General features: G+C 48.8%; 1 protein-coding gene across 1 annotated transcript in view; it reads right to left on the bottom strand.

The window, feature by feature from the left end:
• The window catches only part of MYO1D (myosin ID), a 149,726-nt gene that overhangs the window by 14,999 nt on the left and 106,829 nt on the right, over nucleotides 1–27,898 (bottom strand). The gene's annotated exons all lie outside the window — the stretch shown is intronic.

Raw genomic sequence — 27,898 nt, 5'->3', positions numbered from 1 at the left:
AATAAGACGTGTCATCGCGTGGCCTTAGGCTTCCTGTCTAACGGGGATGCTAATCACTTCACAGGCTGTGCTGAGGATGGATGGATAACTAAAAATCTCAAGCTATTTGGAGGTGCCAAACAGCGGCACAGTTACCACTACCATATCCATCACTTTGCAGGCAGAATTATGAATATTTTATGCTTCCGTATTTCAGAGTCCAGACCAGGAGAAATCAGCAGATTTATACGTGGCCCTGACAAATCTGCTACATCAACCAAATGCCTGCAAAGCTAAAACCATTAACAAATCAAATATCTACGGATCAGGCATTCAGCATTAATTTATTTTGCTGCAGTCATTCCAGCTGAGCAAAATATCTTCCCCCACCCCAGTTCCTAATCAGCTTCCATCCTCCTCTGGGCTTACCGGAGTTAAATCTTTCGCACTGCTCTCTGCGATAAATGGAAAAATTGAGCTGCAAACAGGGAAAAATGAATTGCAAAGCAAATGCTTCCACTAGTGACAGATTAACTCTTTGTTCCAAGGCTATCACATCATTTCAAGAGGCTTCCTATGTGATCGCTAAAGAGCCGTTGCAGTGGCAAGATAAGATGCCACCACTGCGAAATTATCTCTGGGGAAAGACTCATTCCCCCGCAGTTTCGAAGGCATGCCTGCACGGGAACGAGCTCAGGAGCTCAACTGTAGAGGTACCAAAATGGCAAATGAATCTCCCTTCTCAACACCTAACTTGCAAGAGGGCTCTCTGACACTCATCTGAACCCTTTACAAATATTTATTGATGTAACAAGCATGGAATATTTGTCACTCTAATTTAAAAGCTGCATGCGAGGATCTTGCTTTTTGCAGTGCAATCTTTTTTTTGGCATGCTGTAGAAGTAGCTGGCGAGGGTTTTCAATAAACAAGACAAAAGCAACCTTTTTGCGAAAGAGATCTGCTCTGAATCTCGTGATTCCTCCTTCCGGCACGCAATCGAGTGAACTGGTCTCCTTCCCCTTTGCAGCCGTAGAGCTTCTCTTTTCCAGCTCCAGCAGCTCTCTACAGAGAAAATGCTAATAAAATAGCCGACTACCTCCAGGGCACTCCTTAACACAATTTAGCAGCTACAAATAAGGAGATCATGGCTGGATCATAGGGAAAACCAGGTCTGTTGCAACACGAGGATGTGGCCGCTGGACCACAGAGCTTGGACACCTCTGTTTGAGACAAAACTCAAATCCCAACGTGAAAAGCCAAAGGATCAAAAGGAGTGATGGGGTAGGTGCGACCTCCGAGGAGAAAAGCGTTAATGCTCCTTCCCGATCTCCTCTATTTTGGCCCAGATAGCGCTCTTATCAAGGCAAGGCTCTCGATGACATCCCTAGCAAGCTGAGAGCTCGGTATTAAACAATATTCTGCATTATCAGGTGAACTTCTACAGCTCGGGCGAGTGACCAGGTTAGATGACTCGAAAAGTCAGCCCAAGCTTGAGATCAATGAAAGCCCTCCTTAAGTCATCTCCATTTCTCCTAAAATCCTGCGCCATGGATGTTGACAGCCTTATCCAGACCGCTGAGAAATGGGTCACAGCACACCTACCAGCACGTTGGTCTGCAAACCAACGTGAAAACGAGGTTTTAAATCCACCCCATGCTTTTGCATTGCCTCGATAGCTTAGCTGATACGTCACGAGCTCAGCTGCCCGTGCGTCACGCTGGCAGCGTGCCCCGGCGCTGGCAGGGGGTGCAGAATCCCTTCGGACCAGCGTTTCCCAGGGCGTTACTCACGCGAGCCTCTTTGGGTGCACGCGTCTTCACCCGACGCCTATATTCAGGGAAGAGCTAACCACCTTGATGCACTGCAGGTAATTAGCTCCCAATCCCTGCAGGACCAGGCTGGGATTACCGGCTGCATGCGTAAGCAGCTGCGGCCGGGCGAAAGCAAGCCACTCGCAAGTAATTAACTGCTCCTTACCCAACGCAAGCGCTTAGCTCACTAATTGGAGCTGCTTCGTGCTCTTTTTCCTCCTGTCCCTCCCACGAGGAACTGAGCTGCTGCCAGCAAAAAGTCAGTGTGAAGAAGGTTTATTATTTTGGAATTCCAGGTTTCGAAGGAAAACCTTTGCGATGATCTTTCCAAGCGCGCCATCAGCTCCTTGGAGCGCCTCAACCCGCACGTCGCGACGTGCTGCTGCCGGGATGAGCGGTCCGGTCCTGGGGGAACACGCGGCGCATAAAGGAGCAGGACCAAGGTCTCAGAAGCCCAAATGGCCATTAGGTGGGAATGGTTCAGTTCCCAGGCACTTGCCAGCCCGCACATATCGTTACAACTTTCAAAGCTGGATTTTTGACGTGTTCTTTAAATTTGAACCAGTTCCCAACTCCGGCTTTATGAGGACAGTCTTCACCATCCGTGTGAAAGCTGCCCAGACTAAATACTCCTCCAAATATGATACAATCCAAGGACTAGGATCGTAGATGGATGGTAGGGAGGATCCAGGGACCTCAGCTGGTTTTGACCTGCCATCCAAACATCAATCCAACAGCAACAAGTGCTTCAATATTCTCATGCTACGTTACAGAGTTGTGCATCCAACCCCTTGGTGATAACTATGGTTGAGAATTGGAGAGCGGAGGAGGGAAGGGAGCAGAGGACGAGGCTTACCCAGCCGAGCCGGCTCCCTCCCGTGGGAAATCGTACCGTGCCCTTATCTCAGCCTCACATTTTCCCTTACACAGCCGGTACATCTGAACCCTAAACGCTCTAGATCTGCTCCAGAGATAACTTCCACCTGAGCAAGCGGTAACAGAAGAAGATTAAAGGCCTAACGTGGAACGTGAACCAGCAACACCGCGGCCGGGGACTTGCAAAACGGGCTCCAGAGAAGACCCTAGTAGGGGCCCTGAAGTCCAACGCTAGCCAGGACAGCTGCTACTGTTATTGATATATTCGAAGCTGGTTAACTCGCACACTTTAAAACCCCCAAATAAAAGTTCGACAGGCAGCACAGCTTCCTCCCGGCTCTCTGTAAAAAAATACGCAACTACCAGGCAGGGTTAGAAAACGTAATTTGTTCAAAGCAACAAAACCGAAACCCCATTTATGCACAGCGGAAGAGAAGCCGGTTGCTTTTTAGCATTGACTGAAAAAAAAATCCCGAAGCTGATTGGGAATTAGTGTGGAACAGCTCCAGCTGCTGCATCCGATTTGCAGCAGGAGACGAGGGAGCGGCGGGAGTTGTCACGCGGTGCTCCATCACACGGACCACAAGCTTCACTTTAGTTCTCGCCGCTGTTTAACACAACCTCCGAAGTGTGGTAAGGATGCAATTAGTCTGTGTTGGCTTACTAGGCACCGTCTGCACTGCTGAGAGCATCCGTGCACTCTTCTCCTTTGCAAAATTCCCAGTCTTCCCTATCGATTAGAGCTTCCCAGGTGGGGTTTGACAGCACAACTCGAGTCTCCCTTCCTGCAGATGCTCACCGGCGGGGGGGAAACGGGTCGAGCTGCAAAGCAGCCAGCACCCCCCCCCACCCAAGCTGCACGCGGATGCTCTGCATCCTCTTTCGCAGAGGAAACCGCAGCCCAAACCGAGCCTCGCTATAGACTAGCGTGGCCACGAGCTCCCAAGTCAGCGCTCCCCTCCCTGCAAATAACCACGCTATTTATGTGTTTCTCTTAAGCGGGGAGCGTCCTGGATGCTAGACAGTAACGCCTGCTATTATTAGCTCTGCTGACTATTATTAAAACAAGCCACTTTTTTTTTCTGTCTGTGTTTTCAGATGGAAAAGCCAAAGGGCAAGGGATGGGCTGCAGCTTGACCGTAATGACGGCTTCAAAAGGGTTTCTCCACAACTTCCACTTCATTTTCTCCATGCGAAGGCCAGAGCAGGAAGGAAAAACCCTACAGTGATTTCAGACTTGCCTTGCGACCACTCTCAAGCCACCGATGGTGCAGTTGGGTTGGTGTTTCTCCACGTTCCCCTGATCTCTTGGGGCAGCACGAAAAGCTAGCGATGCTCCTCCAGCCTCCTGGATGCACTTTTTCTTCGCTGGATGCAGTTTATTTTTGCAGCTCTGGAGGACTGAGTGGTTCCTGCAGCCCATCGATCCCGTTCGGCCGCGCAGCAGGCCGGTATCGATGGGACGGCGCCAGCCACCGGAGGTTGACCGTGCCCATCGCTCCCGTCACCCTCCCATCTGACCTAGAAAGCGAAAGGCTCCGCGGCCGGGTCTGGTCCCCACGGACCTGAGCTCTCAGGCAGCTGCTGCCTCTTTTTCCAATGTTGGTCCCCAGACAGAGACACTTGAAGAGGAATTTTTAGGTTGGAAGGGACCTTTGAAGGTTGGTGGGTCCAACCCCTCCGTTGAAGCAGGGCCAACTTTCACGTGGGGACTTCAGGACTAGGCAGCAAGGGCGTCCTAGCAGATGGGGTGGTTTGGGGAGGTCGCTCAGGGCCAAGCGCCCCGTAATCAGCACTGGTTAAAGGCATCGAGGCCTCAAAAAAGAGCAATTCGTGACAAGCAGAAGTTGCTCTCCATGAGCTGCCCCTCCGCAGCCTTCAGGGACAAGGGGACACTCATCCTCGCACAGACGCAGCCAAGGGTCTCCTTGGGGCTTCCAGGTGCAGGACCATGGCTACACGCAGCCTCCAAGCTCCGCAAACAAGCGAGCACTGGAAAACCTCCCGGCACGAGGGCTAGAGCCACGGGAATAAAAAGCAGCAGCCTGGGAAAAGCTGGATTTACCGCTGCGGCGAGGCAGCTGCTGCAGCACTTGCAGCTCCTGAACCGCGACGGAGGCTCCTTCCATCTCTCCTCCTCCTCCTCCTCACCTGCCTGATCCCGAGGAGATGGAAAAAGCAAGCCGAGGATGAGCCAGCTGCTGCCTGGCGGCACAAGGATGGGGACAAAAGGAGAGGAGGCTGCTGGGCTATTTTGGGCTGCCTCCTCCTCCGCCGTTCCCGGGAGGTGGAAGGATTCTACCTCTCCGGGGTTGATAGCCCCGTAGGAGGGCTTTCAAGGCGACTCGCACAAAAAGGAGCATTAAAAGCCAAACGAGACCTAGTCACCACTCGCCGTTCCCCGAAATCCAGAACAGCGCAGCCGATTTGCCACTGAGCTTTATTGCTCTCCTAAAGCAAAATAAAAATGCTAGTTTTCTTTTAATTACATAGGTACGCAGAAAAGCTCCTTTGACAATACGCTTACGCCACGATCCCCTAACCACGCAGCGCCTGAAATGGCTTCAAATTAAAAGAATTTTGCAGCGCTGCGATTCGGTTCCTGCATAAACAATTTGGTTTCGGAAAATCACTGGCAGTTCACAAGGCATTAACGAGAATAATTAAGAAGCGTTGGCGCTCTGCAAGTTGTATTTACCCACTGAATTCAGACAAAACACATCGAGCTGAAACTCTACCTTCTCCAGCTCTTTTAGTCTATTTTTAATTTGGGGGGGAAGAGGGGAAAGGCTCAAAATAACCAGCATATGCTTTCAAGGATAATTCTAATCACCTTGGCCAAAACGCAGGATGCATCGACTAGGGACGAAAAAGGAATCACGAGCTTAGAAATACTGGGAGACAGAAGCCAGGCTGCGTGCGGGTCCCCAGAGGAAAGCTGCCTTCGCTGAAGTCACTGCTTTGGTAACTCAAGTGAGACAAGCCAAAAAAAAAACCCAAAACCCATCTTCCAACCAATTTTGATTTTTTTTGCTCAAAGATGGCTTTAAAACCCCCCAAAATAGTTGATGCAAGCGCATCCCCTTGTGCCATCGGACACGAGGAGTTAACGCTCGGATACCCCGACTCGACAGCCCAAGCTGCAGAAGGGAAAGACTGCGGCGGAAATCAAGACGGCTTTGGTGAAACACGTGCCAGCTCCGCACGTGCTCTGCTAACGCTTACGGAGTCGCGGGGTTCGGATAGCACGAAGGCAACGCAGCCTGCTCCTCCGTACATAACCTTCGACGCAAGCAGATTTTGCAAAGAAGCACTTTTGGGTTAGAAACAGCTCTCTTTTTAATAAAATACCAAGTGATATGTCACTGCAGCGATAGCAAATGATGGCTGATTCCTCCTCCGGCTGCAGGGGGGACGCAGTATTTGCTCCGCATCGGCCTCTCTCTTTGCAGAATTCCCATCCACCCGCTCGGTGGATGGATGTGTGTTTTTACCGCACAATTAACATGGATGCATTAACGACAGCATCACCCATTTGCAGAACGCACCCCGCAAACCCGCACCGGAGCTCCCAGGAGGGATCCCGGCGAGCTCTCCGGCGCACGCATCCCGCGGCTTGCCGGCAAACCGAGCAGCCCCGGCTCTTCCCTCCTCGATGGCTGGAAAACCACTCTGTGCTTCCCGGCATGTGGGGCAGAGACGTGAGGTCCGCCGGCCGTTTCGCTTTGCAGGCTGAGGCTCGACTCAGCTCATCGCGCCTGCACGAGCCTGAGCCCAAACCCACAGGCGTAACCAAAAGTCTATTTAAAAAAGCGATGAAAAGGTTTAACAGCGGCCAGCTTTAGCACCCAGGGATCTTTATCAAGTTAAAACGAAAGGAGCCACAAACCCAAGTGAGGCGCTGCCTCTGTTGCAGTAAAGCGCTTTTCAAGCCCATCCAAGCTAAGCCTGGCTCTATTTTCGTGTAAAGAGTGGTTTTTAAAAGATCGAGAAACATCAGCTGCTGGAAAGCATGAAAAAGGAGCAAAAAGGACAGAGAAAAGCAGCGATAGCTTGGAAACGAGTGTGAGGACGTGGGCAACGAACGCTGGCGAGGTGCAGGGAAAAGCCGGGATGAGCAATGGTGCAGGGGACGGCGCGGGTGACCCACGGCGGGGGGGTAACTCAGCCCAACTGGGTTTTATGCCAGGTAGAGATTGCATTTTTCTTTTTTTTGCAGGCCAAAGCTGCCTTTGAGAGCCCGGCTTCCCCCGCCAAGAGCACGGACCCGCGCTCGGCTCGTCGCCGGCTTTGCACGCTGCTTATGCACCGGGTTTCTCCCCAACAAACAGCCTTCGAGGCACAAAGATTGCCAAAACTACATAAACCCTCCGAAAGCGAATAACCTATAACAAATTTGTAAGGCAGAAATATTGTTGGAGGAGGATATTTTGGTTTAGCATTTCTTTTTGGCAGCCAGATGCTGGCAAATCGTCTTAATCCAGACACTATTTGCCCGTCTCTGCAAATGTGCGTTAGCTGTTTTCTTGTTAGCGTTCGGGCCGGGATTGATTCTTCTTTGTGCTCAGCAGCATAAAAAGCTCCTTGTCCACGACTACAACTCTCACGTAATTAATCTCACCCTGCTCTCCTTGCTCTGCCTGGGTTTTCTGTTTTTTTTTCCCCCCCACAATTGTCTTTCCCATCTAGTTTGCAGTTCAGAGAGTTGACAGGGCCAAATTTAGCCTCTGAGCCAAATTCACACGAGTAAACTTTTCCTAGACCTTTGTCAAGGTTGTCGGACATGCGATATTTCCTGCGCTCCTGAGGAAATCTCATGGTTTTCACTCTTCTCTTGGAAAAGCAGGTCAGCTCCTGCATGGTGTTTGTCAGCTAGGAAGGCGGTGAGCAAAGCCGGGCCTGGCACAACAGGACTTTCTTGCTGTCTTTAGCCTCCACGCTGAGCTCTTTGCCCAGTTTGGGAGCAAGCAGAAGTGGATGTCTTCTCCTGAGCCCCACGCTAGCTTCTGAAACCGGGGCAGCAAACTGCACACGGTGAAAACCACTCCTCGGCCGAAACGAAAGCAAGCTTTAGTGAGACGCACTGATTTGCCAAGGTTATCGCTGCAGTTTAGCAGGACAGATAGCAAGTGAGTGGCAAGCACGACAAATAGATGTCTTGTCGGAGGTCTTACAGCGGTGGTCTCCTGGGGCTGGGCAACAGCCAACGCTGAGAGCCGTCCTCGTGAAAACTTCACAGGTCCTTTGCCACCGTCTCTAAACCCACCAGGAGACAGATCTTGGCTGAATGACCTGTAAAAACCCGTCTAAACTGCTGCAAGCACGTTCAGCCCGTGCCACGGAGGGCTGGAAGTTGGAAGGGTTGGAAGATGCTGGAAGACCAAGAAGTGAAGCAACGATGTCCCATTCCAGACGTGACCAGGGCTGCTCCTCCGCTTTCCAGACTCGCTGGCAAAGCTTCTAACTTGTTCTCGGAAAAGGTTGTGACAAATACTGTGTGCACAGACGGAAATGTTGCTGAAGGAAAAAGCATGTGTTCCAAAAGGAAAAAAAAAAAAAATCCTGAAAAGCAACTCTCCTCAAAAAGTTTTCATACCACACCCTCCACTTCCGCGCTAACGAAAAGGAAAGTTATCAGGAAGGGAAAGCTTGCGACATCTGCCCACTTTAACCTCCCCGTCAAACCTCACCTATTTCTAGTCTTGGCACGTGACTTCAATTTCCATCCCTGGGACTTTCCGAGGCCACCAATTCAAGAGCCATTTAATTATCTGCCGTGCCAGATTTCTAGCATCCGTATCACAACCAGCCCACCTCAAACTACTCTTCTATAAACCGAGACGTAGACCTTATCAAGTGGTAACTGTAGTCTCTTTTGCTGCGTTTAGATCATTCTGGTGGCTCTTTTGTGAAAACATCTCCATCGCATCATTTCCTACGTTAAGCCATGGACAGCAGAACTGAGTACCAACACGTTGGGTAAGGAATGCCTCAATGTGAGTGAATACTCTGCGTTTGAAGTCCTCCCTCTCCTAAATAAATAAAAGGATTTTCCTTGATCGTGTTGTCAGAAGACTTATTTTGGCATCCTTATGTACTGGGAGCAAAACTCCGCAAGGCTGGACTGGCAGCTTGACAGGGCCCAGATCTAAAGGACCTGCCACCGTTTCTCTTTGAACGAGATCATCAGGGACTTCCCAGATCGGGCATCTTCATGCAATCTGAACGTATCGGCCTGGATACTTCGCGTGACATCTCCCAGTTCCGCTGCTGGCAGCATCGCTTTGGTTTATCTCGGTGCAAAGCGTAATGTTTCTAGGACATGGGGTGCAAGCTCTGTTTAACATCCTCCTGCAGTGCCAGAAAGCACTTTCGGATTATCTCCGCACAGTCCCCGAGAGACTCCCTCTAGGCTTCCCAAGCCCTAATTTGAGCAGGTTTAGGGTTTCCAAAGAAATCAGCCTTACAACGAGCCAGGAGCTGTTACACTGCTTTCTTAAGGCATTATCTGGGCTTTTGGAGGAGCGAAAGTTTCAGAACAGGACGTTCGCTGAGGCCAACTAAGCCGAAAGGTCTTTGCTTGAAAGACGGGAAGTTTTGATTTCCTCAGCCGTGACCTCAGCGCCGGTGCTCGCTGAATCACCTCGCCCACGGTTCCCCAACGCCCGAAGCACGGCGCTGGCTGGGGCCAAGGCACGAACAGGTTAGTCAAACCCAGCGCCTGCAGGATGGGCAACGTGTGCCGGGATAAAACAGGCCAGGGGCAGGACCTCCAGCAGCCTTCACCCATCTCGGCACAAGCCTTTCCAACCAGGAGGCTGGTTTTCCCAGCAGTCTGCTGAGCACTCCCAGAACTTAGGTCCACAAATGCCACCGGAGAGCCAGCTTTGCCCAAGACCTCAAGAGACCTCTTGTTGTTGATTCACAGCTCTGGAAGCTAAGTGGCTGCCTTCAGATTTACTTCTGATCTTCCCGTTGAAGAAAACCAAGCTAAAAAGCCAATGCCTCCAGAAAAAAATGTAGATGGAAATTAAAATCATGAAAGCTCAGTTCTGAAGGAGCCCAGGAGTCCACCGTCGCAATGCTGGAGGCAAGGATCTTGGAGAGGTCTCTCCAACCCACAGCTTCATGGCCAAGCCTACAGCAAGTGGTTCTCCAGCTCTTCTCCAGGCATTTCTTGAGTGGTCCTACCACATTTCCGTTTTCAAGGAGGGGGTGCTGAAGGCGTAACTCATAAAGCAAACTCTAGAAGTTTGATATCAAAGAGTTCATTTCCTAGATATGCTGCTCCAGGTGACCGGTGCAGGGAGAGGGGTCGTTGCTATCTTTTATTTTTGTCTGGCTTATACCAATTTTGATGCTCACGATTAACACTTGCTATATCAAACGCAGACAGTCTCTTGCCGTATTGCGCTTCGGCTCAAACCGCACGAGCCAAGGTTGCTCCATCAGCATCGCCCGCAGCAGCTGCAGCTCCCCGGGGCTATCGGTAATCATCCGCCCGGGTTTACGTTGCACAAGGGAAAAGGGAAAGAAAACAGCAGACCTTGCTCTGTGCCACGTAGCAGAGCTACCGCTGCCAAATCAAACTCAACTCGGGTACCCCGCATGCACTTTTAGGTAAACGCGCCGCGCGGCCTGGTTTTCTTCCAGCAGCGTGGATGCTGGAAATCAAAACACAAAAATATGCAATAGGTTTCAGCCTTTTCTGACCTGCCAGCTGAAATGAGCTCTGAGCACTGCACTTCCCTGGTTTCACCCGTGTAATATTTTGGGGAGGTGGGAGCGTGAAAATGCTTCTGCTGGGAAGCCGAAGATGCTCCGTTTTGCTCAGCTGCCCTTTAGTTGCAGTCGCAAATGGACATTCAGCCAGCTGCGTATAATCACGCAAGATATTGCTACGCAAATGCCTGAATATCCAAGATAATCTACTCTGCATTCCTAGTCTGTCCCCTAACCAAAATAGCCCCTGGCAGGTAACCAAACAGATTTTGGCCATCATTAGTAGCAACTGATCTGTCATTCATTTGAGGTGCCGTTTTGCTCGAAAATAGCAAAATAGGATGGGATGGCGCGTGGTTTTTCTTCACTCAAAGGCAAATTATGCAACCAGAGCAACGATGGGGCAGGGGAGGATAACTTGACCGCTATCCAAAAGAGGAGGAAAAACGCACTGTTTGACAGGCCTGAAAAACAGAGGCGTATCTTTCCGCAGGTGGGAAAATAACGCAGCCAGATAAGGCAGCGGGCAGGAGGAAAAAGGGATGGGACAATAAAAATGCAGCACGGACTGCATAGAAACGCACTTTGATTTACATCAAAAGCAGCAACTTCCCCTTAGCAATAACCGAACGCGGACGTGAACACCGAGCCCACATTTATTTCTTCTCTCAAATCCTCAAGGAAGACGTAACATGAGGGAAGTCAGCAAATACTCTGCATTTCCACGCAAAAATATTACAAAGAACTAGACGCCGCAGAAGCAACAACACGGGAAGTCAACAATTCCACCTTCCAGGTTAAAAACGCAAGCAAAAAAGGAGAAATACTGTTGTTTGAACCTACTTGTCCAGCGTTTTCTGCTATGAGAAGTTATTGGAGGACTGTGAGCGCTGTTGGTACATGTATTAAAGCCCTCTAGCATCCGACAAGCAGGCGTGCTCACAATTTACCAATTTAAAACGTGCAGAATGCAACATTTTTGAATGAAATTCTTTAGTCTTACGCATGCGACCGAAGTCTGAAGTGGGGAGAGGATAAAAAAGTCAATTAAACTAGACTTCAAAGTATTTATCCTAAGCTGAAATCACTGTTTTAATAATAGGCCTGTTTGCCAGGAGTTTAATAGCTTCAGCAAAGTATCTGAAGTGTACGAGATGATGTATGTTCTTAGATGAGCTCTACAAAAATCCAGCCCACCTTCTAATAATAAACCGTTTCAGGCTTTCATTTTCTAAATTGTAGATGCACTTTGGAGAGGGTTTTCTCAAGCCTGCCGCAAGATCCCAATAAATCTCGTCAAGCCAGACAGAGCTAAATTTTAATTTTTCTTTTAAATTGCAGTTAAATGCTCCAGTGCATTGTGCTTTTCTATACGTGCTACACCACTAAGGTGGAGGAGTTTCCTTATTTTTAACAAGATAGGGTTATCGTCCCATGTGTTAAAATACTATGTTGAGAAGCGCACTATAAAAATTTGACCTTTATATGGGCACAAATACGTCCATCTTCCCTTCTCTAGCTCCACTCGGCAAGGGAAATATTACAGGAGGGAAAAGGGAGAGAAACGTTACGATAATTTTAAAGGACACTTCTAAGCATGCGCCAAGGTGCGGGATGCAAAATCATCGTCCTGTACGTGATGCATCACCCAGCTGCAGAGATTTACGGCCACGTCTCAAGCTCAGCAGTGCTGTTTGAAAAGCGAGAGGATTTTTGCTTTGAAACCACAAAGATGAGCAAATTAATTTGCGGTGGTTCTCACAAACCGGGGTTTTTGGGGCTATTTCTCCCTCCGGGCGCAGCCCCGGGGACCTCCATCAGCTCACGGCAGCCGCGCGTGGCGGGGGGAGTTTGCAGAGCACCGAGTAACGCTGGTGGCGAGGGTTTCTCTTCGGCGCAGCCGACTGAAATGAGAGCTAAAAATAAGAGCAAACGCCCTCCCTCGCAGCCCACGGCAAGGCAGCCGGGTTACCCACACAGCCCTCCTCCTCCTCCCCGCGCCGAGTGTGGGGGGGGATCCAAATCGACCTCCTGGGCGGAAAAAGGGGCACCGCCACCCCATCGCTCCCTGCCTCCCAGGGGCGCGTAGCGAGAGCCCCGCCGCCGCCGCGCAGCCATTTTCGCGGTTGCTTTTCCGAGCGGGCCGTGAACTCATTAAATCACAGCAAGCCGCTGAGCCGCCGTCGCCATGGGAACCGCTGCCCGCGCAGGGATGCTCGCGGCCGCTGGACCGCGCCGGCCCCGTGATGCCCGCCCCCCCCCATGCCGCCCGGCGTACAAAGGAGCGCCATTTTCGGCAGCTGCGTGCACATCTGTATTTTCAGCCGGTGCTTTTTCACCTCCCCCCCGCATCACCCTTTTTCCCAGCCTTTCGCTCCTGGCTCGCTTCCAGCCGTTTCCTAGAAAGGCGGAAACAAAAGATCCCCTTTAGCCGGGTAACGAGGATACTCGCCCAAGGTATCAGCTTCCCCGCGGCCTTCCCTCGCTACGGGGCGGGCGCTGTGAGCGGATCCCCCCCCCAGCGCGCCGGGGCCGAGCAATCCTGCTGCCGTGGCGGAGCTCCGAGGGCACCCGCCAGCCAGCCGATCCGTCGGCCCCTTCGGAGAGAAACGTTCCCGAGCTTTAGTCAAAGCACCGAAGCGCCGCGTGCCCCGAGTAAAACTGATTAAAATATTGATTAATGATATGGAGGCTTTAAAAAAAAAATCAGCCTGTATTTGCACCAAAGGTTGCAATTTAATTTCTCGTCTACATTAAACCGAATACCCGCAGGGGATGCACAGCGTGCAGGTGGGAAGGACAAGCGTTAAGAGCACTATAAAGGTGACAGGGGCAGGCAGACCGCGCAGGACCGCGTCAGCTCCCGGCCAAGCATCCGAGCCGAGCCAAGGCTATGAGAACCTATCTTGGTCCGAGATACTAAGAGCAAATCCCACGCACGAGCTCTGATAACCGGCGGTAACAGGCTGTGCCGTTACAAAATGCAAGATGTAACTAATATTCTGCTGCTTCACAGATAAAAATCCCTCTCTGTTAAGATTAGTAATAGCGTTCAAGGAAACGCCAGCATCTTGTTGCCTGGATCATAGGAGTTTATGATAGTATCATCTCCGGGGCTGGGATCGGTGAAGTTAGCGCTGCCATATGAGGAGGAAGTGAAGCATTTGCATAAGCTAAAAATTTTATATGGATATGAAACTGCAGTACGCCCCCACCGCCACCTTCCTCAGCAAGGAAACATCCTCTCTGCTGTATCATTGCTATTTGTGCTCTAAATCACCACGCCTGAGTCATGGGAGAACAGAACAGCCTTTCTTTGGAAATATATTTTCCCAACACATGCGGTTACAGAATGTGCTCTACTCCCCAAAGCTCCCTGCAGAATTTTCTTCCCTTTTTTTTTTTTTTTTTTTTTTAGCATCATTAAAAATAAGTCAGGAGTTGCAATTAAGACGCCCTCCATCCTAATTCTTCCTTGCAGCACCGCAGTCAGACCTTGACCTCTAATTCCTGCCCGTCTCTGGAGCTAAACCGAGACCATGCAGCAAAGCCAAAGGCGGGAGGTGGATGCCGTCAGCAGCCCGCGATGCAAATGAGGCACCAAAGCTCGCCGGCTCTCTCTCGTTGGAATTGGATTTTTAAAATTTGACGTGGCTACGGCTTCCAGGCGCCAGCGAAAGCCCTTTCTGAGCCAAACGCGGCTGCTGAAAGGCAGCACGGCCAGCGCAGCTCCCTCGGCTTTTTCTGCACGCTGAGGCTCCCCAATATATCTGCGCCTCTCGCCCAGTTCCCGGTAGCGAATGCTTTTAAAAATGAATATTTAAACATCTTGAAAGCAGAGGATTGATTTGTGGGTCAGGTGCGTGTGTTACCTTGCCTGTTACTCCAGCAGCAGACGGAGAGAGCATCCCTTTTCCGTTCCAAAGGCCTAGGCCATCTACCGCGCTTCGAGATGCATTAACAGATAAATAGCAATAATTGGGAGAAGCTACTTTTTCCAGCCTTAGTTTTGTATCGACAGGATGCTGCTGATACTGCTTTACTGAACTCGTCAACACAAAAGCTGCATCTCGTGTGCGCCCCAGTTTGGGATCTCACTCCATTGCATGAAACGCGCAGCTGTCGATTATAACCGCTTCCGATTTAGCTGTCCTTCGGAGGAGCTTTCCCGAGCCCCTGCTCCTCAAACAGACTTTTTCCAAGCCGCCGAAGAAGCACCCAAGGATTTTAGGGTATTACAGGCTCTCCACATCCATTGTTTCCCCGGAAAAAAAGATTTTCCGCTAATTTTGCGCCTCCTCCCTACCCCACCTCCTCGTTTTCACGCGGCTTCTAGCCTCGTCTGAAGGCCGTGTTATAGGAAAGAAAACGACTAAATCTAGCCGGTAAGGTCAGCGTATCTTTTTTTCTGTGTTTATCACTGCTGCTTTTAATTGCCGGCATCACAAGGATCAAAGGGATGAAGTGGGGAATCTGCTAGGCAGCAAACAAGCGCCAATGTAATTTGACGGTTGACTTTTCCTGCTCGCTGCTCTACGCTCATTAACCCAATTCCTTTGAACTCAAGGAGGAGACGCAATAACGCGTCGCTGGCAACAAACCTCCCGGGGATGCCACAAGGGATAAGAGTGCCGGGCAAGCTGCAGAGAGCCTCAGCCGGCGACGCCAGGGTTTCCCCAGCCTCCGCCGGGGAAGCAAAGCCGCGGGGACCTCGGCCGAACCCTTCGCGGCAGGCGCCCCGCCTCGCGTCTCAATCGCACGCGCGTAGCTGTGGGCTGAGAGCAACCCAAACTTCTCCATCATCTCCGGTGGCGACACCGGTGCACTACGCTTGTGGGAACAGGCAGACACAGGACTCAGGACTTTACATGTATTTAGGGATATTCCAGCTGGGCAAGTACCTCGAAAAGCAGCGACGAGGACAGCAGAGGTGCAGAGGAACCAACGAAACGCAGCCCGTCGGCCCTCTTTCCGCGGCATCTGGGCGAAGCCTCGGAGGAGACGGGGTGAACATGTCCTAAGCAAAGCTACGGCAGCAGATCCTTTGCTAACCGCCTACGCGGCGAAGCCCAGCCACCTTCTCAACCTGTCTAGACACAAAGGAGCTTCCATTTGAGTTAAGCCTGTCGGGGTAAACCAGTGCATTCAGCTCAGCAAGGCTGAGGCTAAATAGAAATTTTCCCAGAAATAGCTGTCAGCCAGAGGTGTGAAGGCGCATGAATAGCGACTGACACAGTGCTGATAAAATCCTTTTTGTGCAGACACAGCTGTACTGGCACGGCTTTTTCTGGCTTGGGGGAGCGGATTGCGACGTCCAAAACAGTTGTCCTCCTAGACAAAGGCCCCAAAGCATCGCGAGCAGGACGCCGTCCCCATCGCCAAGGCATGCAAATTCTCAGCTCCACAAAGCTTCGGCTGTTCGCCTCCCCTGATGTTTCTACCTGCTTCCTCTAAGTCCTTCAAACTGCTAAGCCTAGATGCCCAAGTTCCCAAGGCAGGTAGCACCACACGCTCTGAGAAGTGGAGATAAACGGGCTGCAAGTGACGGACTATTTGAAGGAGAGAGAAAATTAGGTAACAACCCAAAACCTAATGGACAGGAATTCGGTTTGACCCGCCGCAATTCGCCACGAGGTTGCCCTGGAAAGACTGAGGGCACGTGCAGGCAGCTCCGATGAGACTGGCTAGGGCTCAGATGGGAGCAGGACTTTGCAGCTGAGATTTGCACCCGGGGCTGCTTTGGAAGGGAGCTGACATTTTCACGGGAAAGTAAAGAACTTTCCCCTGGTAGTTCACAGTTAAAAACAAGTTCTTGGTAAGAATCACAAGGGTGCTGTATATTTTTTCCTTCCCAAATTCCCCTACTCTGACATTTGACAGGCGGCTGGCTTGGACGAGGAAATGCAATTTGAGGCTTTGCAAAAAGAAGTCACATTTTGCCTGGTTACCCAAGCTTGCACAATCACGCTGCCCATCCATCTGTCAGTCCCCACTCCACCCCCAGGTGTGACAGCAAGAGAGAGAAAGCAAAAAAAACCCGAAACAATCAAGTTCCTACAGGTCCAGTGAAAAATCAACAGCCAGAAATAACCAAATAGATACTTTGCCGAAGGAAAAGCAAGTCAGACTCGACCCTTCCATGTTCTTGTTGGCTGGCTGCTGTCAACATCTATTCCTTCAGACTGGCCACGGCAGGAACCGTCTCTCGTTTTGGAGGTGTCATGGACAGAGAGAGGAGGAATCGGCTGTTACATCAACGACGGTGGCATTTTAGAAGCAAAGGACCCAATCCATACTTGGTTTCATTTGTCCCACTGCTGATGGAACAGCTCTGGGAGTGATGGAAGTTGCTGTTGAAAAGCATAGCCTGCCATAAGTAGAAAAAGAAACGTGACATTCATCTGTAACATGTCTTCTTCAGGTTTACGTCTTAATCCCTTCCCGAATCACAAGCCATCCCCGCCCCAGGACGGAGGGTGCTTTTGTTCTGGGCTGAGGAGCTCTGCTACCGCGGGCTGCAAAGCCATGCGTGGCGGCAAGGACGCAAGTTAGAAGCCGCTTCAATTCCCAAGGATGTGCCAATATTTGCTCGAGGTTCCTCCTTCCGACAAAGGTCTTAAGCTGATTTAAACGGGAAGAAAAACACCAGTTGAACTTTAATGCTTCAAGGGAACAGGCAAAGTACCACCAAGCAGGACTTCTCAAGAATTTCCTTCCAATTAGCAGTCAAGTTTGCATCGGGCTCAATTTGGGTGAATTCAAGCAACCCTGAAGGAAGTTAACCCTTCGGGGAAAGCTCTCCTGTGAACACAGCATCCCTTAGGAGCGAGGTTGACAGGCACACAGCTCTTACCTAGCTCTTTTGCTAAGTCTTTCCAAAACAACCCCGAAAACCAAACCACAACCGAGCAAACTAGGTCAGCGTTGGCCACCCTGCCACGTCACACTCTATATTTAGCTATAACTACCAGCACACAGCAAAGCGAATACCTTGCTATTAGCTACAGAGGACGTCTGATCATTACTGACACAGGGACTCACGCAAACAGGCAGCCCTAGATGAAGGATCCAAAATCCCAGAGAGCTTATAAACAGCGAGAGATCTGAATTAACATCTTCTGTGTTCAGATATTCACTAATTTTCCTTTTCTCAACATAAACATGAACCAAACATCTTTAAAGCTGCACCTCCCTGACCACTTTACCATTGGCTCCAGGGAAGATGAGAAACAACTCGGGCCTGGCAGTCACAGCCAGAAGAGGTGGTAACAGAGTTTTGGGTTTAACTTGAAGGTAATTAATCATACCAGATGTCTCAAATGTCATAACTACAAAGCACTTCCAATTTACTTAATGTAAACATGTGGCAACAGCCTAGACAGCAATAACAGTGATGACCTTCCCATTTGCCTTGTCATCTGCATCAAGACTTCCTAAAGCTTGCAGCCCACCAAGTCTGCTCGTAGGCACTAATGAGCTCCCGGCTCCGCCTCAGACCGTGCCCGGGTACAGAAAACATCGACCTCTGCGTGGTCCTCTTGCACGTCCCCACCTCGCCTCTGGAGACCTCCCTTCCCCTCCCTGCAGGACATGCAGGTCCCAACACCCTGCCCATGCCAGCAGCCTGGAGAGGTGGATTTTCCTGCTGAGCTGCCTCTGCCAGCAGTCTGCTGGGGTAACTGCTTTCACGGAAGCGTTTTTTTTTTTTCCGGCGTAGCGTGCACAGAAGAAAAACAGAGTTGATGCCCCAGCGCAGAAAGGAGTCATCAGCGCTAATCATTGCCAGTGCAATTACTCAGCTATGCAACCTACAGCTGCCGTAGCTCTCTCCATACAAGTGGGAGCTCCTTACACATTATTCACTGTCAAACATGATGTGACATATCCCTCACATCCACGGTTTGCAAATGTGTACATCAGTGCGGCATACAGCTAAGCCAGGCACTTAAGGTCGACTCAGTCATGTTTTAGTCACACTAAGGTGTGAGCACTGAGCTGCCCTAAGCTTTCTTTTAAGCATACTCCTCCCTCTGAGTTGTTTTTTCTGCCCCGTTCTGAGCTCGTCTGCATATGCCGCATTTCTTTGTCTTGTCATTCATGGCTTTGCTTAGCCAATTTGCAAGATACAGTACCAGTGGAGCTGTAAGAGAGGCACGAGAGGACTATTAACATTCAAAAATCTTTGTGTAGATCCTTATTATAAAGCAAATTAATTCCAGCCTGAGCCAAACTCAGCCCAGACCAGCAGCTGGGCATCCGCACGTGGCTCCAAACTGCAGGCATATCACTTAAGCAAATGCAAGTAGCCGATGAAAGTTTGGGGAAATCCCATCTCCACCCCACCTCCCCCAAAGTAGTGTTACTTAAAACTAGCCAAGACATCCTCCACTCGGATTTAAAGAGGGATGGTAGGATTCAGTTCCTAAACACAGACATCTACGACCACTTTAGACACCCTAGGGCACATCCCACTGCCTCAAGCTGCCTCTCCAGAAAGGCACAAGTCTCCTTTAGGTCCTGTGTCCTACCTACCAACCCCATGGAGATCCCCAGCATACCACAGGACATTTAAAATGCCACTGAAGACCTACGTTTAGGCAACCAAATTCCACCGCTGTCTACCAGCTCGATCGAATTCACTAATCCCATTTAAAGCTTCAGTGAAGACACGACAGCACGTACGACGGTGGGGATGCACCTTCTGTTGACTAATTGTGGAAAACGCAAGATCCTCTCCTGCATCGCCCTCAAACTGCCACGCTCGGCAAAGCAAAACAGAACACTTGTTTGCTCTCAGTGTGACAGCTTTATGATTAAGTGCTTTACTCACCAATTTTCCCCTCTTCAAGCGTTTCTGGGAGGAAGTGATACTGCTCAGCTTTGGTTTCAGCAGTGCCAAGCTCCTAATATCAAGCCCCCCCCCGTGCCTGGGTGTCTAACTCACAGGTAGGTGGAAAGTTTGCAGCAGTCTAGGGTCACTGCGTTCACACACCGGAAAATCCTTCCTTTGTCCTTTTCTGCTTTTAAAAAAAAAGAAAAATCCATTCAGCAGATGCTGCAGTGTCCTGCAAAGGCTGGAGGACACCCAAAAAAGCACTTTTTATGCTTCCATTAAAACCATCGAGCGAGTTGTTCTATGAGTGGAGGAATGACTACAGCCTGCTTTTCTGAAGCAACCACCCCTCGCACTCCTCGTGACGCTGTCTTGTCCCCCAGAACCCCCCTCACACACCCAAGGTTGCATCTCCGTGCTTTCCCCAACAACATCCAAACGTCCTTCTCATGTTGGGCTGAGGAACCAGCAAGCCAGCAACTTCACACCAGGCTGGGGGCCAGCCGAACCCTCCTGCCTTTTGCCCAACAGAGCTTTTAGAGTTTGTCTCTTTAATCAAAATGACTGATTTTCATGAATCCTGCAGAGAATGATCTTTGATACCTCTCTTTCCCACTGTCAAATCTGAGGATACAGCAGATGCGTAAAACCATGTTTCCCTAGGAAACCAGGCTAAAAATAGCCAGGCTGCCTGGCTCAGGGGACTGGTCTGGAGTTGTCGAAATTGCAGTTAGAATTAGATATTACTCTGAGTTAAGTATTTGGATTAGCTGGTCCTAGATGCTAAAGATCCCGGTATAAAACACTGCTGTCCCCTGTCTAACCTGTGGTCACCTGTGGTAAGAGCTGACCTTCTTTTGAAGCACACCGACGAACTTGGCCTTTCACAGAAGCTCCACAAAGGCCATTAGAGGACTAAGCTGTGCCGAAGAGTTCCCGCCAGCCTCTCTGCAAACTGGAAGTGGCAGGTAGACTCTAATCTATTAACCCAGCTAGGTTTATAGATCCAGCCTGGCTCAAAAACACCTCCAGACTGGGATGAGCTTCCAGCATGTGCGCAGGTGAAAGGTGAAGGCTAAAACCAACCTAGCCATAACTCAACGGGGACTGAGCAGAGTCACCAACAGCTCTTTGGGGCTACCTACCTTCGAGATGGTGTCAGCCCGGGGGCCACAGGAGCCACAGCCAAGCTGCTGTAACCATCCTCTGAGCAGCACCTCTGCAAGAAGCCCCGTGCTGACACTAGTAGATGAACACGCTCTTGATCCAGGAGGTCAAGGTTGAGGTACATTGAAAGGGCTGAAGAGCACAAACGGTGGCATAATGGCTTCTGGCTGTCCCGTATCTAGCCCATAGACTTTTTTAATCACAAAGATATCAACGTGACATCTTTTACTAACAAAGCGATGCACACACGCACAAATATAATATATTTTAATTAGAAGGATCATTCCCCCTGAGGCCCAACTGCAAGAGAATAATTTGGGGAGGGAAGCTGGTTCTGTGAGCAGTCCCAACAGGGTAAAGTATAAGGGATGGAGGCGTTTTTATAAATCCTTCCCTTAACCTGCCTCAAGAGAGTACCTACCAGGTACGCACGTGGGGGAAAAGGAAGAACACCTTCCCCTTCTCCTGCATCAGCTAGTCTTTTGAGTTCGCACAAGGAAGAGCAAGAAAGAGAAAAATAATCTTTTGTGCATTTAATTGGGAACCTAATTACTCTGTATAAATTAGCCAGACTTTCCACCTTAGATTTAACACCTAATAGCCTATGATTCACATCTCTGCTACATGACCTGTTGTGCCATTTATATGTAAAAATGCTTTACGCAGGGCACCCTGTGGACCAAGGATATTAATTTATACCACAGGCTCTGGAAGATTAAGCGAAATTAAAGCAGATAAGGAAATAAGACATTCTTGCCTTTCAGTGCATCTTAACGAGGAACATGCTGCATGTGCGTTTTAGGATGAAACGAGCCATAAGGGTCTATATAGCTGTGAGGTTGGTGGTCATATATGAAGAACTTTTTTGACAGCTATGTCGGTCAGTCCCTATTTATTTCCTGCTGGCTTGGGAGTGCCATAGGGAAGAGCAACGAGGACTATCGTGGCATGCTCATTGTACCCGAAATTGCACCCCAATTTCCCTAAGCAGGCAGCAGCACCCACTTCAAAGGCTTCTTGCTCCCTTTACAAGGAGCAGAAATCGCACCTAACTTGTTGGACCCCAAAGAGAGCACCCGACGGCCACAGGCAGCAGCTGACTAACGAGTTGCACCAAGGCGACGAGGTTCCTCCTCCGGAATCAGCAGTCTGCCACTGCAAAGGCACAAAACTGTTCTCGTGTTTATGCTTTGTCCCTACCAGCTCCTCCTCGCTACTTAAAAGAGAACAAAACATTACTTACAGTCTAATTTCAAGCTAATGCCTCGGAGCAAGAAACTGAATTAATTTCCATAGATATTGAGTAGTTTTACCAGTATAGTAGAGCTAATTACCTCCTCTTTCCCCCCCATCTCCATTACTACTGTCACCTCTTGTAGGGCAATACAGAAGCACCATCCTACCCCTGCGAATGCAGCACCCAGCAGCAACCCAGAACTGTCTGGGAGACGGCAAACGCTCCCATCCCACCTCAAACACGCCAGACAGAATATGAAAATAACCCCTAATGTAAAAGCGCTTGCTAAGAAAACAAGTATTATCTGGACTGAAAGGAGTTTATTTTATTATATACGCCTCAACACAGTACGGCTCCGCTCCAACAACGCAAAATTATTAGGTGCCAAGAAATGCAGGAGGCACCCAGTGGTAATTTGGTCATGTTGTGTTTTTATACGGCTGCTTAGAAATCCTGTCCTGATTAGAGAGAGAGGGATTCAGACTGGCTTGAAAACACGTCGCGCTGCACGCAACCAAAGCTATAAAAACAAGCTTTCCGGAGCCACGAAAAATGAGTACTTTAGGTACGATTCCCTACGCATCTACGTTTCACGTGTGATGCCTCCACCATCCTGTTGACGCTATTTGTAAAGGTAGGACCAATTTATCCGTAGCATGTACGTATTCAATCATGAGCATCCAAAATTAACAGTGTAGGCACAGTATCCACATAGACACGTACGCACACCGCTGTAATTACTTCCTTCCTTACAACATTGGTCTTATGTATGGATGAACTAGGAGCATCCAAGTCTTCTTCTAAAAGACTTGGTCCAGAGAAAAATTAGGAAGAAAATTAGAGAGGAGGAGCAATTTGTGCAATCCAGATCTCACTTTGACTTTCTACTTTGGACTGACAAACCCTTATACAATAGCTCTATAAAAATATACCACAGGAGGTATAACGTATTTGTTAAACAACCACCTCTGTTGGATCATTTTCACTTAAAAATGATGCCGATCACAGGCCTTTGTGAACACTGCTCAGATTCTCCAAGAGGATTGAAGCTGGAAGCCTGATTTTTCTCAAAAATCAAAAGATTCCTTAAAAATCAAAAGAACAAATCCTGCGATTTCATGGCATCTCTTCAAACACCACCACCTGCCATCAGGACACAGACGCTTCTGAGCAGGGAGGCCAAAAATGGGAATAGTACATCACAAGTGCAAAAAAAAGTCTAAATGATGCAATAAAAAAATAACACGTTTCGTCTCATAAAGTCCCGCTAAACAAACGAGGGGCCATATTTTGCATTCATTATCATTCCGTGAGCAATTCCTCGGAGACTGCAAGCCAGCCAGCGTTTCAGCACTTGCACTGAAAGAGGATGAGCAAAGAGGATTTTAAGTAGGTCACCAGTAAATATGATTGCAACGGGCCTTTTTTTTTGTTTTTGTCTGCTGTCAGCCACTGGAGCCCTCATTTGCAAGAAGTGTCAGCGCTGCCAGAAGAAAACCGTGCATACAACGGTAGCCAGGTGGGCGGCACGTTCGGAGGAATACGTGTGCCTATCGCCTTTTCAAAGCCAACCTTTCACTCGGCAGAGCAGCTCCTTGGCCTCCGAGAGCCTCGTGGAATGGATATTTTGCGGGAACTGCTGCTCAAGCAAATGGCAAAACACATCCTGTTTTACGCCAAGGGGATTTGAATGGGTCCAAAGCAGAATCCTCTTCCATTTTCAGTGCCTCTTCTCTCCTACTGATGTTTCTTACCCAGGGTAATCAACCTCTTCACACTCCCTGTACCCATCCCTCCTTTCCCTATGCAGCGATCTTGCTCCATAGCGTCTTTGGAGAAAAATGAGTGAGAGATTTGGGAAGAAAAGCAAAGCACGACCACTCACTCAGCTGCGCTAGGAAGACAAGGCGAGCAGAGTGACCAGAGGGACACGCCAAGCCCAGAAAACAGCTTCACCATGTGGATAGAGGCCCAAACTGCAGAAGAAGGAAGACAATCCCACCAGGCCAAGCCCTATCGCTTGCCATTTTCAGAAACTCTTCCACCACTGAACACGTTCCCACGCTCCACTCCAGGATCTGAAGTGTTTTTCTTCTCCTTTATTTGGCAGAATCCCATGGCTTTCAAAGCAAGAACATCATGGTAAGCTGCTCAGTCCCATGTTCGTGGTCTGTTCCCCTATGGCATGTGAATACCGCGCACTGCCGATCTACAAGGGTCGGCTGGCGCTGACATGGGTCATCTTGAGAAGGAGCTTTGAGAGGAAAAATGAGGAAAATGCAGCAGTTTACACCAACGGAAGATATTCCCAAGCATTCAACAAAAATAGGACTGGTGTTGCATAGATAGGAAGAGAGGACTAGTTTGGTTTTGTTCTCAGATGGACAGGAGACTTGTCACACTATTTCAAACCTGAGTTTACATCCTATTCAGGTCAGGTCTGCCTTTAGAAGCAAACTAGCACACTGTCTATAAACCTTGATTTTTCAGTAGTCGGAGAACAGGAACAAGTACTAGTTTTCTCAAGGTCCTCGGGGATATAAGCAGAGCTGGACATTTCAGAAAACGATGCCCTACTTAGGAGCTTAGAAAGTCTGAGCATTTCAGGAGTTTTCTGATCCTGGTTGAACATCTGGCTCTTCACCATGCCCATTATCCGCCTCAAGTCCCTTCCGCCGCAATTTTCCCCATCCGTGAAAGAAAGGGCCAATGCAAACAAACTCACACATCTTGCAGGCACCACATGCAACACCAGGTGAGAACTGCAGATGGGAGCAGTAGGTGCTATTTGGGCTTTTCCTAATTCAGTTTCATTATCATCTGAATTTCATCTACCTCTCAGAAGCTCCAAAATTAAATCTGTGATGAAAACTAGCTGTAACGAAAGAGCATGGGCTACACCTGAACCATCAGGGCAAGCTGAAGACTGCAGAGAAGCAAAGGATGCTGGAAATCAAACTTCTCCTACTCCTTAGTCTGTACATGGGTAACGAGTCCACCACGTGAAGTGCACTTGGCCAACTATTGCTCAAACCAGTGAGTGTCGTCTGATGAAAATAGTTCATTGTTTTTTTATCCCTGTAACAGCTGCTGTTACAGGGAACCCCGCGGAGATGCCAAAGGCATGTGCAGTTGCCACCACTCCCATTTCAACTCCCCCCAAAAGACAGGTTGCTCCAAAGCGCCGGAAGAATATCGTGGAGCTGCGTCAGAACGGCTGCCAAGATCCAGCTACAGCACGATTCGGCTCTAGTAGATGGCGAGATAAGTGCCCGAGCCACCAGCTGAGGCATCAAATCAACACATTGTTATGGCAGATACTCCTTGATACGATTTGGTTTGAACTCATTTCATTCCTCCAAAGCAAAGCAGTTGTGCCGCGAGTCATCTGCAGCCTCTCCCCACGTACATCTCTCCGAGTACTGTGTGTTCTGCCTCAAAAAAAATCCGAGTTTTCAAGGCAAAACAACGTGTCACTTTGATCTTCCAGGCTTCCGCGTGCTAAATATGATCTGCCCCATTAGTCTGGTAGCAGCAGTACATTTTAAGGCTAGATTCTTTACAACAACATTTTATAACGTGGAATTTTTTTTCAAAGCATCTCTGAATGATAACACGGCTCATAGTGCAGGAATCAGAAACAAGGTCACGCTTTACAGGTCTGACACACGAACTCACCAGGATGTCACATACTCCGAAGATGCCAACCAAACAAATTAAGCGCATCTACAGACAACCCACGCGTGAGTCTACAAGAAGGTGATGGAGAGCAGTAGGAAGTCTGCGTAATGCACGTTGCTGAAGGAGAAAGCCTTGAAGCATTCCCGAATCTCACGCTACTCTCTGCTGGGTGTCAAAAATAGCTTCTCAAAAAGGAAGAAATTCTGCTTTCTAAGAGATAAAACTGGAAGAGGCTTTTCTCGGAGCCTGTCCTTCGAACTGCTCTGTAACGCACAAAGCCTTGGTGTTAGCAAGGGACAAGCCCTCCAGGGCATGAGCCCATCATCCAAGTCCCTTTTCTTCTCCGGCCACACTCAAGGACACGTCCCCCTGCAGAGCCTCTGTCCCTTCACCGCCTACGGAAGAAAGCTTCATGCAGTATTGCTGTCTGGCTTTGTATTAATGGAAAAAAAGACAGATGAAACCTTTCTTCAGCAATGCTGCGACCTTTCTCACTGATGCTGAGCAGCTCCCAACCTGTCCCACTGGCTCTTCCGATCAGTCAAATTTTCTTACAACTCTTACAGCCAAATTTCTTCTTTGCGCCCTTTCTTAAAATTGTAATTAAGGGATTTACCCTGCATTTCTGGACAGGCAACTGCCCCACTGAAGATTTTTTTCTCCCTCCTCAGTTCGACTTGATGTCCAGAGATCAGCTGAACATTGCCCAGCACACGAGCGGGAACCGGACAGCAAAGCAAGAAACAGCTGCCAAATCAAGCAAGCAATAAGGTTTCTCCTAGCTTAACTTCACCTACAACATCCTCCACGTGCGGTGGTCATCACATCATTCGCAAAACAAGTCTGCTGGCCTCGCTGGTTCCAGGGAAGGAGAGAGGAAGCATATGCCGATCCCCATCCGCTCTCTGCCACTTCCTCCGTATTCCCAGGCGTATCAGCTTTACAACGAGCAAGCTGGAAAAGGAGGATTTACAAGGCCAGCAATATGCTGCGCTCAACATATTAAGTCGATATGCTTCAATTTATACTGCGAATTTGCTTCTACGCGCTGGCTTTTCTCTTTCCAGCGTGCTTTTTTAACAGAAAACTAAAAAAAGTCATCTCAGACATTTAAATTCTAAATCTTTTGTAAAAAGACAAAAGTAAAAGCTATAAAAGTCTGCCAAGAATTAATAGCTTTTTTTTCCTTCTTGGCAAAGTCAGGTTTGTACAGCCACATTTGGACCCTAATTTATTTGACCTTGGCTTCAGAAGACTTCTTGAGACACAACTTTTTTAGTAAGTTTTTAGTCTCTAATTAAAAATTAGGTTCCTAAGATGTTTCCAAAAAGCATCAAGCAAGGTCTCTTAACCACATCCAGATTTTACCAGATACATGCTCCGCACTTTCCACAAAACAAAACAGAAACAACCCATAAAAATGGCTTAATTATGCACCAGGGTCACTAAAGAGCAGTCTTGGGAACAGAGGACCTGCCTGAGAACCATTCAAATACTGAGTTCACAGGAGGCAAGAAACTTGGTGAGAGCTAAATAGAAGGAACGCAAGCCGAAAAGGCAACATTTTGGCTTTGCCAGAAATGCGACACAGTGCAAAAACAAAAGGGAAATTTTGTTCACGGGGACAATATTTTATTTTAAATGAGAATATAAGTAATAGAAGTATTTCTGATGGGAGATTTATCGAATATCCAAAGACTTTTTAAAAAAAGCATATATTTTTCCCCATTGTTTCAAATAGATTTTAAAAAGCTGGGGAGCCTATTTTATTAAACTTTCACCCCTTTAAAAATTTTAAGGGCCTTGAAAATCATTTTTGTCTTAGGTTTACAAAGCATCTTTTTGACATTTAGCAGCTCTTTCAAAAATTGAAAAGGGGAGCTTAAAAGACACAAGTTGTTCAGGAGCTTGTACCCGAATTGCTGCTCCACGGAGCCGGCGAACAGACGGCCGGTAAGCGCTTTTAATCAGAAATAACGAGGCTCAAAGCAGGAACCCTACCCAGTATGTGACTCACCAGCAACAAATGGTGAATGCATCAACTTATGCTAATATTTAAGTGTCGCCTATGAAACATTTTTAATCTCGGGAGCTTTGTAATCATTAGCTCATGGATGCTGACGACGCCTATTAGGTCCGTCTGCATCGTCACTCCACATTGCAGGGAAGGAAACAGGTTAAACTTTTTGGCCAAGGTCTTACAGTCAGCGGACGAACAGAGTTTGCATGGATTTCAAGCTCTGCGTTGATGCCAAAAATATATCTGCGTCCATGGTCAGTCCAAGCCTGTATTTTCTGAAAAAAACTTTGTTAAATAAAACGACGCTTGGAATAGCTATGGTAGTCCACAAACGACAAGAGGAGGGCAAAAGATTAAAAAGAAGCTATTAAAGAGAAGTGAACACAAGATTTCTTCTTCTTTTTTTTTTTTAATATCCCTTTGCTTAAGCACATGAGGCAGATGGCACACGTTACAGCCCCCACCAAATAAAACAAAAATATAAAAGTTTTATATGCCTGAGATTTGCGAAACGCGGAGGTTCCCAGCGCACAGACAGACAAATGCCAGGACAGCTGCTCGGGGCAGATGG

Source organism: Dromaius novaehollandiae, chromosome 22, assembly GCF_036370855.1.
Source record: "Dromaius novaehollandiae isolate bDroNov1 chromosome 22, bDroNov1.hap1, whole genome shotgun sequence".
In the NCBI taxonomy this organism is placed as follows: Eukaryota; Metazoa; Chordata; class Aves; order Casuariiformes; family Dromaiidae; genus Dromaius; species Dromaius novaehollandiae.
The sequence above is the reverse complement of the archived record's forward strand: the minus strand, read 5'-3'. Positions and strand labels throughout refer to the sequence as shown.